General features: G+C 39.0%; 1 long non-coding RNA gene across 1 annotated transcript; it reads left to right on the top strand.

Annotated features, from left to right (window-relative positions):
- Positions 1-200: 200 nt before the first annotated feature.
- LOC108278295 (uncharacterized) lies at positions 201-7,704 on the top strand. Its single transcript, XR_001815304.3, has 9 exons — positions 201-602; positions 4,044-4,082; positions 4,268-4,364; positions 4,509-4,598; positions 4,816-4,834; positions 4,924-4,981; positions 5,289-5,444; positions 6,538-6,712; positions 7,099-7,704. It is a non-coding gene; the product is annotated as an uncharacterized LOC108278295 (long non-coding RNA).
- Positions 7,705-11,104: the final 3,400 nt, after the last annotated feature.

Raw genomic sequence — 11,104 nt, 5'->3', positions numbered from 1 at the left:
TCAATCAATCCTAATTATGTTGAGAGAATCACGCCAAAGAAAATATTACATATGGTCTACACTTATGTCATTAGCAACCGTCATTATCTTAACAGATGTAGGTCATCACCAACCGTCATTATCTTAACAGGTGAAGGTTAAAAATGGATAATGGTTTATATAATAAAGGTATGTTGTAATCTGTTGCGTTCCCACACACACACACATACATATACACACACACACATACACACATACATACACACATACACACGCACAAACATGTGCACACACCCACAGAAAAAGAAATTAAAATGCTACATCCAGTGTTTGTGTCATTTTCAGAAGTTGAGGACATCGTGACTATCACTGGTGATGATGGTGAAAATTCAGATGAGTTGACGTATATTTTACCTTCTATTTGCCCCAGCACAAAAAATAAATAAATTTTTTAAAAAATGTAAATAAAAAAAGCTCTCTCACATGTTCTGTGACTTATAGATACGAGTGATTTTGAAAATGGTGGTGCTATAGAAGAACAAGAGGAATTCAACTCCGAAGCCAACATTCAACTCGACCTCGAATTACAGGAGATCTGCACAGCGTGGAATGAATTCTTCCAAGTAAAGACTGCTTTATTGGAAAACTTTGGACAGCTTGATAATACATTTCAATCTGATCGAAGTACGGAATTTGTCCCTTTACTGTACAGCATACTTGAAAATTTGAATAGATGCCTCACAGTGATCATAAACTTGTATTATAAATTATAAATAGATATAGAAACGTCCGAAATGCAGTTCGGATACAGAGACTAAAAAAATGAGAACCGAAAATACTCCATTACCTTATGATTTCAGTTATGATGGAAACCAGAGTTCTTCAAATGGTCTGTTACATCATGATCCGTACACAACCCCGAACCCATGTTTAACTGAAGCGATCAACCGGCTGAATGAAAGTTTAATTCCGTCACACCAGGTTGTTAGTCAGAAACCTAATCAGAGTACAAATTTCAACGTATTAAACACACCGGTGACGCCATATGACATATTTTCTGAATTAAATCAGTGTCTGTCAGAGTTACAAAATAACCTAAATGAACATGGTCATTCAGTACAATTAAACCCTGATCTAATCGATGCAGTCAACCAGTTGTATGAAAATTTAAGATCATCAGACCAGAGCAATACTCAAAATGAAAATCACAGCCGGAATTCCAGTCAAACTGTATCAAGCTTGTGTGGTCCACGGATCACCCCTTTTGATCCATAGTCATCTAGATGCCTTCTCAGCGGCATCAGTGATGTTCCTGATGGCTTATTGTGCAGTCCCCTGAGTCCCAGAAGCTTGAGGGCCCTGCAGAGCGACTGGCCAGCAAACCCTCGACAGCCAACCTCAATGGGATGGCAGCGGGTCTTCTATCCCCTGCTATGGCATTCACCTGCCAACTCCTTGTACTTGGCCCTCTTCTGTTCAATCGCCTTTTCCATTCTGTCCTCCCAGGGCACAGTCAATTCCAATAGGTCCACCTGCCTTGATGATTCTGAAAAGAGGACCATGTCAGACCTAAGTTTGGTCGTGGCAATGGTTTTTGGGAATTTGAGCTGCCTTCCCAGGTCGACCTTTAGCTGCCCGTCCCGGATTGTTGCCAAAAGTCCCTCTGCTGCGTTCCTGCTCCGTGGTGGTTTCTCTCCAGCCCTAACAAATGCGATCAAGCGCTGTGCTGTCTGCCCGTGCCTACTGAGAGAGATCCCTGTGCTGATGGCTTCTGTGATAACCCCTAGCACCTGGTTGTAGTGCCACCGATAATGTCCTTCTCCCAGGGCTTTAGGGCAGCAACTTAATGTGCACCAGGGATCCTCTTCTTTGGCACAGAGGGCATGTAGGGGTGTCTGTCAGGCTCCAGGAAAAGAGGTTGGTTGGGGTGGGGAGGACATTATAGACTGATTGGATAAAGAAATGGATCTGATGTGGCTCCGCTTTCCACAACTCTGACCACAAGATCTTTCGATCCATTACCTGTTCCCATCGAGTCCATGCCCTTTCTTGTTGGATCCCCACCATCCTGCTGATGCATCTTTCCTCCACCTTTGCTCGAATTTCTTCTTGGACCAGTTGACGGCTGTCCTTTCCCCGGGCCTTATCGTATCAAGGTCTTTGGATCCAGCCAAGCCCTGCATGTCCTGACACCACTGTCCCCACCAGCACACTATGCCACACCGAGCTTCAGCCTGGTCGACTGCCTCCTGGGCCCTCCACTTTCTACCCATCCTCACCTCTATGCCAACTGAGAAGACTTGATAACAACCCAAAGTAAACCTCCAGATCAACAAAGGAATGGCTTCACCAACACCAGTCAAGAGCTAAATCCAATCAAAAATCTGCGTGATGACCTGGATAGCGCTGTGCAGAATGCTTTTTCAATGAAGAATGGCAAAATATTGCTAAGTCAAGATGTACCAAACTGATTGTCTCTTAGCCAAAAAGATTGAATACTGTGATAAAATCTAAAGGTGCTTCAACTAAGTATTATTTTAGTTTAGTGTGCACACTTATGCAGCCAAGTTATTTAGGTGGGGTTTTTTTCATTTTTCCCCCCTAAAAGGATTCTTATTGTGTTTCACTTTAATTAATAGGTTAAAATTTCACAATATAGGTAGAAAAGTTTCTGACATGATTTATCTTGGTTTAATTTTTTTTACATCACAAAAACCTGCCATTTTAACAGGGGTATGTAAATTTTTACATCCACTGTATTCTATAGGAGCTATACACGGTCATTCCCTTACCATCTTGAAGTTAAAGAGAAAAATATATAAAAGAAGCCAGAAATTGGAAACTCCTCTGTCCTGGAGATTGTTCTTATGAATGTTCCATAACATTTACGATCACTACAGCCATGGGGGAAAAGAAAGTACACCCTCTTTCAATTGTATTTTTATTTATTTTCAGGAGTTAAATAACAATTGTGTGAACCTCACCAACTTCTATAAACAAATAAATAACCTTAGATGATGATAATCAAAAAAATACAACAGGTTTCAATACGTAGTATTTTTTTCCCCTAAACGTAAACCAAAATTCAGAAACCAAGTGGGGGGAAAATAAATACACCCTTCCTACTTCCATGATCATTAATAGAGTAATAAACAGCCAGGTGTTACAGATGAAATATCAAGAAACATCAAGAAGTGTGACTACCTCTGTAAAAGCAGAACTTATGGCAGTTTGGTGTTCTGGAGCGCATCATGCCAAGAAGAAAGGACATCAGCTATGGCCTCAGAGAAGCAACTTATTGCTGCTAATCAATCTGTGAAGGGTTATAATTGAAATTCACCATTCTCCAGTGAGAAGGATGGAGAGCCTTCCAAGACAGTTGCCAATCTTCTCAGGAGTGGGCGTTCCAGCAAATTCAGCTCAAATACAAACCGTTTAATATTTATAGATATAACAGGAACCTCAAGAGCTTCATAATGTGGCCTCTGTAAGCACATTTCTGGAGTGTTGGCATCTTTGAAATGTCTGGCCAAAGCGTCTTGAACGGTCCGCCTGTATCTAATCATTCCGAGTGGTTTTATAATTCATAAAGCTATTCATCAGTAGATATGAGTAATTTAATGGGTTAGACAGCTAGAAATGTGACGTCCATGTGCATAGTTGTGAATGTCATGCTGAAAGGGTCTGATTTTGACCAGCTTCAATTACCACTGCTGTGCAGGTTTGGGGTGCCACTAGTGCAGGGGTTCCCAAACTTTTCCAGGGCAAGGCCCCCCAAATGGCATTAAAATTTGACCGAGGCCCCCCTTTTGCAAGATGTCTTTAAAACACATTAATAATACAGACTTCTGAATATATCCCCGAAACATACATTTATTTATTTTTCCCCCCAAATTGTTGAGGCACCCCGGGCGCCCCCTGGCGGCCTCTAAAAACCACTGCACTAGTGCATTGTTATTTATATGGAATTGGAAAACGTGTACTGGATTAAATAGAAAGGCACATGTTTTGTTTCTACTATCACAGATCTCATAAATTCACTGATTTCGTTTTAATCGCCACAGGTCCAGAATCTGACTCCAGAAGCACTGGGACACAGTGACGTAAGTACAAAATTATTTTCTGTCAAAGTATGAAGATATTTCAATATCTTCTCAATAAGGATATGTACGAGTTAAATTCAGGCCATAAAATACCGTTATTCTATATTTATAACACAGCAAACTGAGTTAAAAGGGAAAATTGTATGTTTTATGTCATGTCTAAATGTCATGTCTTTGTGTTACAGTTTTATCCCATTTGTTTGTGTTCATGTTTGGCTGAGTGGTGGTGGTCCTTGTGAACGTGGTTGCGTTATTAGTGGAGCTGATCCTAAAAGCACATGAGTGAGCTCTATAGTCCATGATCACTGTAAAAACATTAGTGTGAAATTACTGACATATTAATCGCAAAAATGTTATTGAAACCAGTCCATTTTAATGTATATACGTACAGAACTACAATTTCTTTTCTTTTCCAATTATAATTAGAAATAGAAACTGGCCAGCGTATGGTGGATCTCCTACCGACTGAATGCGTCTTTGCTGTGTGCTGCCTTGCTTTACAAATATCTGCTTTCTGTAAGTATAATCTACAAACACAGTACTACAAACAGTGTGTGATCAGATGTAGCTGGTCTGTGTACTTTTTTCTCATTCTATTGTCATATCAGTAACAAAACTAAAAAGTCTCTGACTCCGTGTATTTACAGCCAGATCGGTTTAGTACTTTTGCATGCTCTAAACACGACCAGTTTCTATTCTAAAACACTGTCACGTTTTCCCCCATCACACACAGGGAAGAAGAACAGAGAAAGGTATGTGTGTATTGTTGAGGAATATGAATATATACTGTAGATAGATGTTTAGATAGACGATATGATCGTTTTTGTTCTGGTTATTACAGGGTTAGAAAAGACATCGACTGGCTGCAACGGACGTATGGGTGTAAACAGAAACACTGGGTGAGTACATCACGGTGTAATATTAAACACAGAAGAAAAAACTGATTAACATCATTAACTTGTGCGGCTGTTACATTAAACATCATACAAACAGGGGCACACGGTGGCTTAGTGGTTAGCACATTCGCCTCACACCACCAGGGTTGGGGGTTCAATTCCCGCTGCTCTGTGTGTGCAGAGTTTGCATGTTCTCCCCGTGCTGCAAGGGTTTCCTCCCCAGTCCAAAGACATGCATGGTAGGCTGATTGGCATGTCTAAAGTGTCTGTAGTGTTTGTGTGCCCTGCGATGGATTGTCACCCTGCCCAGGGTGTAGGCTTCCTGGGTTTGGCTCCAGGTTCCCCGTGACCCTGAAAAGGATAAGTGGTATAGAAGATGGATGGATCATACAAACGCAGGGCTAACCTCCACAATGTGATGAACGTGAACTTGAGAATCTGCCTCCTGCACTTGGGGTCTTAGCAGGTAAGAAGAAAAAAAACAACAACAACACAAGATTGTTCCAGGTGTTATTTCTGAAATATTAAATGAAAAGTTTAAGTTAATCATCAATAAGTGTGTGCGCATCTAGAAAAGCAGAACATACAGTGGTTTGGTGTTGTGGAGTACTTGGGTGTATCTGTACATCATTTTAAGAAGAAACTACTTTCTTTGTCAAGAACTACTTAGTTCATGACATCAGCCATGAACTGAGTAGTTCTTGACAAAGAAAGTAGTTTCTTCTCAAAATGATGTACAGATACACCCAAGTACTCCACAACACCAAACTACTCAGTTCATGACATCAGCCATGAACTGAGTAGACTGGACACACTCATCACCTCAAGGATTGTTTTAAAGATGCTTGTAATCTGTTCTATTTTTTTTTTTTTTTTTTTTTTTTTTTTACAATCTTTTGTGTGACACTTAAATGTGAAATTCTTTTCTTCATGTTTGAGCCTCCTGTAGAATATTTTTTTATTATCTAATTGCTAGATATAATGACTGGGTTTATTCAATTCTTATTTTTGTTTAGTTCTTTTGCATTTCAAGAGTTAAGACTGATTGCAGCAAAAGGAAACATGGTGTGCTGTATGTTAAAACAATGAGAATTCTTTTTCTTTCTTTTTTTTTTAAAGTAAAAATGTAAAAATATCATCTTTAAAGTTCTGTAATATATTCAGCCAGGTGAATGTGGTGCTTCCAGGCTTATTATAATATCAGTGTCATTATAATATACTGTGTTTGATGTTGGGAAACTTAAATTAAACACTAATCATGAAATCATGTAGTCATGGAGATTGAGGAGACAGCTTAGTGACGTAAAGCAGAGGGATTATTTCACAGGCTTCTCTCCGATAAATAAAAAGTACAGCAATAATAATAATAAATATAAAACAATGTCCCTCAAAAATAAATAAATACATAAGAGAAGCTACCGTTGATTCTGAGATCCTTCACTATGACATGAGCTGGTTCTAAGAATGCTGGAATTCCGTGATGCTGGAATTCTAGAAGTTCTGGTTTTTATAAAACAGCCCTGTGTGAACGCTCATCATCATCACTGCCTTTTACGAAGAAAATTACAGATCGGATATGAGTTCTGAGAGAGAGAGGAGTGCACACATGACACTGGGCGGTGTGCTGAACGAGATGCGGTTGAAGGAGGAGCAGTGCGATGTGGTCCTCAGAGTGGACGAGGGGGAATTCAAGGCCCATAAGATTATCCTCTGTGCACGCAGCCCATAATTCAGGTAAAAGGAAGAAAAACCCAAACACATTTATTCTTAAAAGTGTTAGCGAATGAGCAAAATTAGATAGCAGATGAGTGAAGGATGAAAGGATGTGTCTAAAAAGAGAAAACTGAGTAATAAAAAAACAATATAATACAGTAGCTAATAAGTAGAGTAAAATAAAACCAGTTCATAACTAGACAGGAAATTCAGTAAATCTTTCACATCATCACCATAGCAACTCGTGATGCACTGAGATTATAATAATTCGCTGACGTACAGTGTTTGTAAATACACAGATCCTCTTTAGTTGGTCGCTAATATCATCATCGACATTGTACATCATCTCATGTTTGTACTGTACTGAGTGAACACACTTGATCGGCTAGGTTTACTCTGATTGACAGGCCAGAGACACGCCCTCCGTTTAAACTCTCTCAAACTACAGCTTTCACATCATCATCATCATCATCATCATCATCATCATCATCAGGATTCCAATCCGTGATTTCCAGACTATAGAGCAAACTGTTGTTCCAAATATATTTCCTCGTCCTGATATTCCAGAGCCTTATTCACGAAAGGGAGCAGCTCGGATCAGACGGTGTACACCATCATGAATGTATCTCCAAACATCATGAAGTTTATAATCCACTACATCTACACCCAGGATGTTCGAGTCACCACTGATAATGTGCAGGCTCTGTTGGCCATGGCTGATTACCTGCTCATGCGAGACCTTGTTCGTGTCTGCTGTGACTTCCTGAAGGCACATCTCAGCCTGGAAAACTGCTTAGGGATTTGGCAGCACGGCAATGCTCACTCGTACAATGAGCTGCAGGATCAGGCCCAACCTACGCGTTGCATGTCACATCCAGGACATGACTATCGTCTGCGGTGCGGTGAGCTGCTGTGTGATATCCAGGCTTCCCAACATACACTGTCACATACGATGACCTTCTGTAGACATGGAGCTTTTAAAAACGCTATTAAACCACATCCCATTGGCAGAACTTCTGTCTCTGTCTGTTTTATTTCAAATGAGTTTTTTTCATGGAACCGTTCCAGAGAGGTGAGGGGGCGCTAAAACATCTGAGGCTGTTAAAAATCATTTCAAAATCAATGATTGTTTGAACCATGACTCACAAAAAACCCCACAAAATCTTTTTATTGCAATCCACATCTTGCTTTTAACCCCGTACCCGTAGCAAAGTGAACAATGTCATGTTTTCTCATTAATGTTTGAAAATTTTTGTTAAAAAACTCCTTCCCTTGGACAGTTTGTAGTTTTTTGGGGACTCTACCTTCCTTTAGAATGGAATCAAAGGCTTTAGTTACCTCAAGTCCGGTCTTGTTTCGTAACACACGTACCCAGGCATATTTGGATAAAATATCTATGCAGGTGATCATAAATTTCATGTTGTCATTACTCTCTGACAGGTTGCTCATATCGACTAAATCAGCTTGACATTGTACATCGATGTTCTTTACAAAAACCTTGTTTCTTTTAAACTTTGTAGATACTGGTTTATGTAGACTGTACACATCCTGCTCTGCTAACCAGTTTTTTATTTCAGTATCATTAGCTCTTTTACCTATTTTCTGAACAATAGCTCTTTGCAAACTCTCAACGCCACCATACAAACCAGGGTCTGACGGCATATAATATATATTCTTCAATCGTTCAGTCATTTTCGAGTGTCAAGACAAACATGATCAAACGCATCTGGGGAAAAGAAGTCCTATGTGTGTGCATGTGTGTGTGTGTATGTATGTGTGTGTGTGTGGGAACGCAACAGATTACAACAAACCTTTATTATATAAACCATTATCCATTTTTAACCTTCACCTGTTAAGATAATGACATAAGTGTGTACCATATGTAATATTATCTTTGGCATGATTCTCTCAACATAATTAGGACTGAAGTGCAGAATGTATGTAACATTATGTTTGATATACAACTCTCAACATAACAGCTGCCAAGATAGGAGTCTTCTCCTATAATGCCTGATGAGGTTGGAGAATACATGGCAAGGGATCTGAGACCATTCCTCAATACAGAATCTCTCCAGATCCTTCAAATTTCAAAGTCCATGCTTGTGGACTCTCCTCTTCATTTCACCCCACAGGTTTTCTATGGGTTTCAAGTCAGGGGACTGGTATGGCCATATCAGGACCTTGATTTTGTGGTCAGTAAACCATTTATGTGTTGATTTTGATGTATGTTTTGGATCATTAGAATATGCGACCACGGCCCATTTTAAGCTTTCTGGCAGAGGCAGTCAGGTTTTCATTGAATCTCTGTTGATATTTGATAGAGTCTGTGATGCAATGTATTCTAACAAAACATCCAGGTCATCTGGCAGAAAAATAGCCCCAAAACATTAAAGAGGCACCACCATATTTAAGCCTGGGCATGAGGTACTTTCCCATATGGCTAGATCTCTGTGTGTGCCAAAACCACCTCTGGTGAGGTGGTGATGTAGGTGACTTCGGATTGTAGTTTTGGAGACTTTCTGACCCCAAGACGCAACTAACTTCTGCAGTTCTCCAGCTGTGATCCTTGGAGATTTTTTAGCCACTCGAACCATCCTCTTTACAGTGTGTTGAGACAATATAGACACCCTTCCCATTCCAGGTTGATTTATAACATTTCCAGTTCACTGTAACTTCTTAATTAATGCCCTGATGGTGGAAATGGGCATTTTCAATGCTTGTGCTATTTTGTTTAAGCCACTTCCCATATTGTGAAGGTCAGCAACCTTTTGCTGAACATCACAGCTATACTCCTTGGTCTTACTCATTGCTATGAATGACTAAGGGAGTTTGGTGTTACCTCATATTTATACCCCTGTGAAACTTCCTGTTCCTAGTCCTAGTTCCTAGGTGTACAAAAAAAAGTAAAATATCAAAGGGAATATACTTCAAATATATGTTTCTCTCATAAGTTTATGAGTGCCAATAATTGGTGCACACCTATATTTAACAAAGTTTTTGTTTTATATAAACCTGCATTGTGTTTGTAATTGTTTGATATACATGAGAGCATAGTATTATTGTGATTTTTTTTAACAAAAGATCAAAAGGTTAAACAATAAAGAAAATTTTTCACAGCTTTCTTTGCTCATATTTACCAAGTGTGTCAATATTAGTGGAGGGCACTGTTTGTCTAATGGATACCATTAAGGACCAATGTCCATAATACCTCCTACTACATAATGGAAACCATTTGGTAATGGATTTAATAGTCAACAGCTGATGGATAGTAATGCTATTTGTAGTGGAAACCATTAGAATTTCTGTGAAGGTTTCTATTAGGGTTTTTTTTTAGCAGGGAATTATTCAGCATTGCTAAAACTTCCCATTCTAAAAAAACCCATCATCTTTAAAAGTAGTTTCCAAAAATCCAGTCATATAAGCTTTTGTTTGGTATTACACTTTTCTGTTTCCTTGAGCTTTTTTTTTTGTAGCTTTAAACATTTATCCGGTTTATGCATAATCCCTGAGCCCTATTATCACTTTTCCTTCACGCTGAGAGAACATAAGTTTAGACCCTGACCCTTATTCATGAAAGTTTCAAGAACCATTCACAGATTTAATGCAACAATGATGTTGTGCATTACAAATACAGGCTGTACAAGAAGGGCTGGAGCAAATTGTACTTCCTGAGGAGGCTGAGGTACTTTGGTGTGAAGGGCCAGCTGCTGAGAACTTTCTATTAATCTATGTTTTGTTGAGTGCCATCTTTTATGCTGATGTGTGCTGGGGGAGCAGCATTTCAGCTAAGGACACTAACAGACTGAACAAGATCATTAGAAAGTCTGGCTGGGTCCTGGGGGGCTAAACTGTACACAGTGGACATGGTGGAAGCGAGGAGGATGAGAACCCCTCCCACCCATTCCATAAAATACTAAGATGACTCCTGCCTACATATAACTAGATTATCTATATAAGTCTATACGTCTCCTTGTTAAAATGGCAGGTTTTTGTGATGTAAAAAAAAAATGTAACCAAGATAAATCATGTCAGAACTTTTCCCACCGTCAATGTGAAATTACAACGTATAACATATCAGAAACCTTGTAGGGGAAAATAGGAAAGTAACAAAGTTATGATAACCTAGCTGCATACAGTAAGTGTACACATCCTTTTATAATTGGGGATGTGGCTGTGTTCAGAATGAACCAATCACATTCAATCTCATGTTCAAAAGTAATTATCATACAGCTGTCATCAATTAAATTATTCTGATAAACCCCAAATAAAGTTTTGACATGATTTATCTTGGTTTACTTTTTTTTTTTTTTTTTTACATCACAATAACCTGATTTGATACCTACATGATTTAAAACATTATTATCATTATTTATTTATTTATGTATTTATTTATTTATTTATTTATTTATTTTT

Source organism: Ictalurus punctatus, chromosome 2 (assembly GCF_001660625.3).
Source record: "Ictalurus punctatus breed USDA103 chromosome 2, Coco_2.0, whole genome shotgun sequence".
Taxonomy (NCBI): Eukaryota; Metazoa; Chordata; class Actinopteri; order Siluriformes; family Ictaluridae; genus Ictalurus; species Ictalurus punctatus.
This window is presented reverse-complemented; position numbering and strand designations above follow the sequence as displayed.